This window comes from Phoca vitulina, unplaced genomic scaffold, assembly GCF_004348235.1.
Source record: "Phoca vitulina isolate PV1807 unplaced genomic scaffold, GSC_HSeal_1.0 scaffold10, whole genome shotgun sequence".
In the NCBI taxonomy this organism is placed as follows: Eukaryota; Metazoa; Chordata; class Mammalia; order Carnivora; family Phocidae; genus Phoca; species Phoca vitulina.
Genome location: NW_022589713.1, coordinates 8,963,809 through 8,971,835, shown reverse-complemented (window position 1 = coordinate 8,971,835; position 8,027 = coordinate 8,963,809). Strand labels below are relative to the sequence as shown.

General features: G+C 43.3%; 1 pseudogene; it reads left to right on the top strand.

Annotated features, from left to right (window-relative positions):
• Window positions 1-790: 790 nt before the first annotated feature.
• On the top strand, window positions 791-2,198 carry LOC116635215 (annotated as a pseudogene).
• The last annotated feature ends 5,829 nt before the right edge of the window (window positions 2,199-8,027 follow it).

The window sequence follows — 8,027 nt, the reverse complement described above, 5'->3', positions numbered from 1 at the left end:
TGGCCAAAATTGAAAAGACTCACAGTACGAGGTGTTGTCAAGCTTGTAGAGTTGCTAGGACTCTCACACACTGCTGATAGGAGTGTAATATGATACAGCCACCCGAGAAAATTATCTGACAATTTCTTACAAGGTGTCCATATGACCTAGCAATTCTATTTCTAGGTATTTAACCAAGAGAAATGAAAACATGTCCACACAAAGACTTGTACACAACTGTTCATAACAGTCTGTGGAAGGCAACCTCTCACATGGATCCCAATGATCTCCACCTCCTAGAATTCATGCCTTTATGAACACCCTCCCCTTGAGTGTGAGCTGAAGCTAGTGACTTATCTCTCACAAAGAGATTATGGCAAAAGTGAGGGGATGCCACTTCTGAGATTAGGCTCAAAAAGACTGGTTTTCATATTTTTGCTCTCTCTTACTCTCTTCCTCACTCATTCTGATGAAGCCCTTGGGCACATTATGAGCTTCTCTTTGAAGAGACCCATATGACAAGAAATTGAGGGAGGCCCCTGACCAACAGCCAGAGAGGAACTGAGGCTCTCAGTCCAATAGCCCTCAAGAAATGGAATCCTGCCAAACACCATGAAGAGGAGAATGAGCAGCCTGGCCAACACCTTGCTTACAGATTTGTGGGAGACCTGGAGGCAGAAGCACCCAGCTGACCTAGACCCAAACTCCTGACCCATAGAAACTGTGATATAATAATATTTCCTTTTTAAATCACTAAGTTTTCTTTTTCACAACGGGTTTGCTGCCAGAACACAGATGTGAAAACCACTGCTCAACCTAAACCAAAATGGGAAAGGAAAAGACTCACATCAACATCGTCATCATTGGACCCGTAGATTCGGGCAAGTCTACCACTGCTGGTCATCTGATCTACCAATGTGGTGGGATTGACAAAAGAACTATAGAAAACTTTGAGAAGGAGGCTGCTGAGATGGGAAAGGGGTCCTTCAAGTATGCCTGCGTCTTGGATAAATGGAAAGCTGAGCGTGAACATGGTATCACCATTGATATCTCCCTGTGGAAATTTGAGACCAGCAAGTATTATGTGACCATCATTGAAGCCTCAGGACACAGAGACTTTATCAAAAACAGGATTCCAGGCACATCTCAGGCTGATTGTGCTGTCCTGATTGTTGCTGTTGGTGTTGGTGAATTTGAAGCCGGTTATCTCCAAGAATGGGCAGATCCGTGAGCACGCCCTTCTAGCTTACACACTGGGTGTAAAACAACTAATTGTTGGTGTTAATAAAATGGATTCCACTGAGCCACCCTACAGCCAGAAGAGATACGAGGAAATCGTTACGGAAGTCAGCACCTACATCAAGAAAATTGGCTACAACCCCAACACAGTAGCATTTGTGCCAATTTCTGGTTGGAATGGTGACAACATGCTGGAGCCAAGTGCTAACATGCCTTGATTCAAGGGATGGAAAATCACCCGTAAAGATGGGAATGCCAGTGGAACCACACTGCTTGAAGCTCTGGGTTGCAATCTGCCACCAGCTCGTCCAACTGACAAGCCCTTACGTCTGCCTCTCTAGGACGTCTACAAAATTGGTGGTATTGGTACTGTCCCTGTGGGCCAAGTGGAGACTTGTGTCCTTAAACCTGGCATGATGGTCACCTTTGCTCCAGTCAATGTTACAAGTGAAGTAAAGTCTGTTGAAATGCTCCGTGAAGCTTTGAGTGTGGCTCTTCCTGGGGACAATGGGCTTCAATGTCAAGAACGTACTGTCAAAGATGTTCGTCGTGGCAATGTGGCTGGTGACAGCAAAAATGACCCACCAGTGGAAGCAGCTGGCTTCATGGCTCAGGTGATTATCCTGAACCATCCAGGCCAAATCAGTGCAGGATATGCACCTGTGCTGGATTGTCACACAGCTCACATTGCTTGCAAGTTTGCTGAGCTGAAGGAGAAGATAGATCATCGTTCTGGAAAAAAGCTGGAAGCTGGTCCCAAGTTCTTGAAATCTGGTGATGCTGCCATTGTTGATATGGTTCCTGGCAAGCCTATGAGTGTTGAGAGCTTCTCTGACTCTCCTCCTCTGAGCCGTTTTGCTGTTCATGACATGGGACAGACGGTTGCTGTGGGTGCCATCAAAGCAGTGGACAAGACGGCAGCTGGAGCTGGCATGGTCACCAAGTCTGCCCAGAAAGCTCAGAAGGCTTTGAATGAATAGTATCCCCAATACCTGCACCCCCCCAGTCTTAATCAGTGGTGGAAGCACGGCCTCAGAACTGTTTGTGTCAGTTGGCCATTTAAGTTTAATAGTAAAAGACTCATTCATGATAACAATGGGTCATAAAATCTTCAGAAGGAAAGGAGACTATTTATTTTGTGGACCATTTCGGGTTTTTTTTGTGTGTAGCAGTTTTAAGTTATTAGTTTTTAAAATCAGTACTTTTTAATGGAAACAACTTGACCAAAAATCTGTCACAGAATTTTGAGAGCCATTAAAACAAAAGTTTAATGAGGAAAAAAATTAAAAAAAAAAAAATAGATCACTAAGTTTTGTGGTGATTTGTTATGAGTACATAACATATTCATAGAAGTCAAAAGCTGAAAACCACAAGACAATGATAAACATTGTGGTGTATTCATTCAATGGAATGCCACTTGGCAATAAAAAGAAACAAACGTCTGATACATGCAACAACGTGGATGAATCTAAAACCATTAAACTCACCAAAACAAACAAATTGCAAACAAAAGAGGGCATATAGTATATCGCATTTATATGAAAGTCTAGAGAAGACAAAGCATATTTAAAGTGACAGAGAGGAGTGCCTGTGTGGCTCAGTCGTTAAGCGTCTGCCTTCAGCTCAGGACATGGTCCCAGGGTCCTGGGATCGAGCCCCGCATCGGGCTCCCTGCTCGGCGGGAAGCCTACTTCTCCCTCGCCCACTCCCCTGCTTGTGTTCCCTCTCTCTCGCTGTGTCTCTCTCTGTCAAATAAATAAATAAAATCTTTAAAAAAAATAAAGTGACAGAGAGCAGATCAGTGGTTGCCCAGGGCCAGATGGTGGGGGTTGACTGCAGAGAAGCAAAAAGAAACTTCTGGGGTTATGGAAAAGTACTATATATGATTGCGCCAATATAGACAATACAGATGTAGACATTTGTGTAGACCTTTGTCATAATGTATGGATTAAATAGTTTAAAAAGATATATAAGCATATTTTGTCATATGCAAATTATGTTGCAATTAAGTTGATTTGCAAAGTTAAAAACAAAGCCAAAGTAAATACAAGGTGTAAAACTATGGCAGCAACTTTTTTTTCAGCAGGCTCCACAGTCAGCATGGAGCCCGATGCAAAGCTTGAACTCATGACCCTGTGATCAAGACCTGAGCGAAGATCAAGAATCGGATGCTTAACTGACTGAGCCATCCAGCCGCTCCTATGGTAGCAAGTTTAAATATCTGTAGGAAATGAACCATTACCTAGCAAATATAAGTAACCAAAATTAGTAGAGAAGAAATGGAAAACTAGAATATACAGCAACCACATATAATAGATTGAAAAGATGATTAAAGAACTACCAAAAGCTACTTAGAAATTATTTAACTTATTGATCCTCAGTTTCTTAATCTGTAAAATGGAAATAAAGTAACAGCTCACAGAATTTTTGTGAGAACTGAGCTAACGTGCTTAGTATAATACTTGGGGCCCAGGAGATGTTCAGTACTAGTTTCCCTGGTGTGCAGTGGTGTTTTAAGCCCTTTTGATGCTAGTTTTACTTCTCTTTCCAGATGAGCAACACATTACTTAATTCAGTCAACGAACATTGGGTTCCTTCTTTCAAGATTCTTCCCAAGGAGATTCTCAACTCCACAAGATGGAACAGAGTCTCTCTGTGTTTTTCTTTCCTGAACCTAATTGTGGAGAGAGGAGAAAAGATGACTAAAAGCAGGAAGAAGGAGGCTAAGCCCTCAGAAAGGAAAAAACTGCCTGGGGAGGAAGAAGACGTCTTAAGAATATCATAAGCATATCAACACACAACCTTCTGCAAGCCCTAAAGTAGGATGACAGCCAGTTCTGTGCTGAAGAATGCTGAGGTTTCAGAAAGCTTATCCGAAGTATTGCCAAGATAGTTATCAGCACCTAAAGCTAAGGGGAAGATTGATGGAACCAGAGCTTTTCACCTGGATGCCTTCGCCTCCCTCCCTGCCTCAGGGAAGCCTCTGGGCCCAGGGAGGAGACTGCGCCGCCTGGGAAGTTTAGGAGTGGTGTTCAGGGAGTGGAGCCTCCCGCCTGGTTGGAGGTCTGAAAGAATGTGGCAGATCATTTTTCCGCTGGCCTCCTCCCCTCTCCATACTTCATGACTGTTTCTCTTGGCCTCCTCCAAGATCTGGGAATGTTCTAGCTTTCAGACAGAGCTTCCTGGAGCTCTGACGCGGGTGATACTTAATGCCAGAGAGCGTTTCTGTGGATAGCAAGGAGGGGCCGGTGCCTGGCTGTTATCCCCGGGAGCAGGGGTGAACTCCAATACAGCCATTATCATATCCCCTCCACCTTCAAATACACCGTTCCCCACACTCACAGGAAGAAGAGTAGGTCAGGCTCAGGCTCCAAGGGACAATTGCCAAGAATCTGCCACTGCATCAGAGGAACTTTTCAGTAACTTCCAATGAATTCCCTCCAGATGAAAGTGCACATTTTAGGCAAGGTAACTGGCACTGAAATCAAATGGATCCATCAGGCTCTGCCACTCAGCAACTTTGTGGCCTCAGTTTTTTCATCTCTAAAATGGCGAAATTAGGGGCACCTGGGTGGCTCAGTCAATTAAACCTCTGCCTTTGGCTCGGGTTGTGATCTCAGGGTCCTAGGATCGAGCCCCACGTTGGGCTTCCTGCTCAACGAGGAGTCTGCTTCTCCCTCTCTCTCTCCCTTTGTGCTCTCTCTCTCAAAGAAATAAGTAAAATCTTTAAAAAAAATAATAAAAATAAAATGAGGAAGATTATATCACCTCCTTTGAATGGTTGCTTTGAGAATGACATGGGATAGTTCACGTTGAGTGCACGATACTGTCCCTGGCTCATCACAGAGACTCAGTAAATATGAATATTGCCTTGACCACTGTCATTTCACACATATCCCATAGGAGTGTGTGCAAGACAACTCACCCCATTCTGCTAACTTTCCCCATTACCCCTTACTAAAAGCTGCAGTGAAATTTAGAGGGATCTGGGAGATTCTACAAAAGACATTTCAACTCAAATTTGGCCTAACAAGCATTTGTAGAGCACCAGCTATACTCCTTGTAGGGACTGGGAGTTAAAGGTGATTTCTGGGGTGCTCAGTCGTTAAGCGTCTGCCTTCAGCTCAGGTCATGATCCCAGGGTCCTGGGATCGAGCCCCGCATCGGGCTCCCTGCTCAGCGGGAAGCCTGCTTCTCCCTCTCCTACTCCCCCTGCTTGTGTTCCCTCTCTCGTTGTGTCTCTCTCTGTCAAATAAATAAATAAAATCTTTAAAAAAAAAAAAAAAAGTGATTTCTGGTTACCTATTGCCAAAACACAGTGTCTTAAAATAATGTATTATTGATTGTCATGGTTTCGTGGGTTGGGTCAACCTAGTTGGCTTGTTTTGATGTAATAATGGTAAGTGAACAACTGAGTCCTCTCCTGTCCGGGCTGGGTGGCCAACATGGGTTCTTCACACCCTCATCTGGTATCTCAGTGGCTCTCCCCATGGCACCTTTCTCTCAGAGCAGTCTAGCTAGACTTCTTACAGGGTGGCTCAAGGTCCCAAGAAAAAGAAAGCAGAAGCTGTCAGAGATCTTACAGCCTGAGCCTAGAAATGGTCCAGAGTCTCTTCTGCCACTTTCTGATGATGAAGCAACCACACAGCAGCCCAGATTTAAGGAAGAAGAGGAACAGACTCGACCTTTCAATGGGGAAGTAGCACATATATACACAAAGGGAAGGAATTAGTTGATGCTGAACATCTTTGGAGATAAGCTGCCAATGAACACAATACATGAGTTCCATGAGGATAAAAACACAAGATATTTACTTGTATGATTTTATTCTTTTCAGCTGATAGTTTTTCATCCGAGTGTGTGACAGGAATCATTCACCACATGCCTCAGGCGTCTGAGTTCCTACCACTGAAATTGGCTCCTCAGTGAAGGGCAAATTCAGTGAATACATCAGATCATGATCTTTTTTTGTTAGCTAAGATGGTTTTGTCACTGTAGGACTCTTTGTACCCACAAATGTCATCCCCCAGGTGAACATGTCACTTTGCACTCATTGACTTGTCTTCTGAGTAAAAACCAAGGCTTTTGGTCAGTCAGACCAACAGCCTGCTCTTAGTCTCATTTCTTGGCACTGCCCTATAACCTTCCATCTTCCCAGTAATCCCAGCTTCCAAAGAGGTCACTTCCACAGATAATTCTGCCAACTAGGATAAGTCATAGGCTTTAATAACTCCTTGTACTTCTTCAAAGCACTTACCTTAATTTTATCTTTATATTTGAAAGATCGTTAGACTCATTTCTCTCTTCCTCATTAGACCCTAAACTCTATAGAGTCAGGTGCCATTTATCTCCAGCATGTAGGTCTGTGCCCCGTACATACCAGGTGCTCAACAATATCCTTTGAGTGAATGAATCGTTCCTCTTTCCAGAACTATTTAGCGGTAAAAGAAGGCAAACCCATTTATATGGAGAGAAATTTTAAAAATTTATTTTCAAAAACATAGTGTTTGATTTGTAACTGGCAGACCTTGGAGATCTGGATATCCAACTTAAGAAAAATGAAATGATTGGAATCTGTGACTCAAGCAGGTACAATGTAACCTTTCAGAACCCCTTCCACAGCAGTAGGTATGACCTGAAGCATGCAAGGCTCAACTAAAGGGACATTTCTAGGTTTGAACTCTCACTTACCATTCCAGACCTTCTTGCTGTGTTGTTCTCACATCTCACATTCCTTCCAAGCTGCCTCATCCCTGGCTACCCAACCCTGTCTGATGGATGTTACAGTTGTAGTCGTCCGTTTGGTTTAAAATCTCCCTGAAAATCCAAACGCCTTTGGACAACATCTTTCAAAAGTGTCCTTGCCTCACCTCCACACCTACATATAACTCTGGAATCCTCTACTAAATTCCAATACCCTGATTCTCAACATATTCAGACACAGCCTCATTTAGCCTTGGGGCTCCCCAAACTGGAAACACAGATGTGCAACTGGACTCCAGGAATCTTTTTATTCTTATTTTTTATTATGGAAAATTTTAAAGGTAAAGAAAACACCATAATGAACTGTTATACTCATCCCCCAGCTTTGATTATTATCAACTCATGACCAGTCTTTCCATCCACACCTCCACCCACTTCCCCTCTCTCCTGGATGGATTTCAGGGTCTATCTCTAAAAGATAAGTGCTTAAAAACAAACAAACAAACAAACAAAAACCAACACACAACTAAAATACATTATCACACCTGAAAATACTCTGGGCACTCTTAATTGTCAGTAATTACTGATTTTCAGTCTGAAAGATACTGACACAAGAAAGCACCATAAAGTTAGCCCTTCTTTACTACTGCCCTCCCCAAATACTCCACAAATGAACACACACATGCACTCTCTAAAGAGCAAAAAGATACGTATTTCTTTTTTTTTTTTAAGATTTTATTTATTTATTTATTTGTCAGAGAGAAAGCGTGCGCGCACACGAGCAGGGGGAGTGGCAGACAGAGGGAGAGGGAAAAGCAGGCTCCCCACAGAGCCCGAAGCAGGACTCAATCCCAGGACCCTAGGATCATGACCTGAGCCGAAGGCAGACGCTTAACTGACTGAGCCACCCAGGCGTCCCAAAAGATAAGCATTTCTGAGGACATTGTTTATTGTCTCATGTAAGAAATGGCACTAACAGATCATTGGCTCTGCTTTTATCAGTGTTCTTCAGACAAAGACACTGGGAATACCTTGAGCAAGTTGGGTTTTTTTTTTACAAGTTGCTGTGAGGGGAACACACACACATGGAGGAACCTGGAGCATCT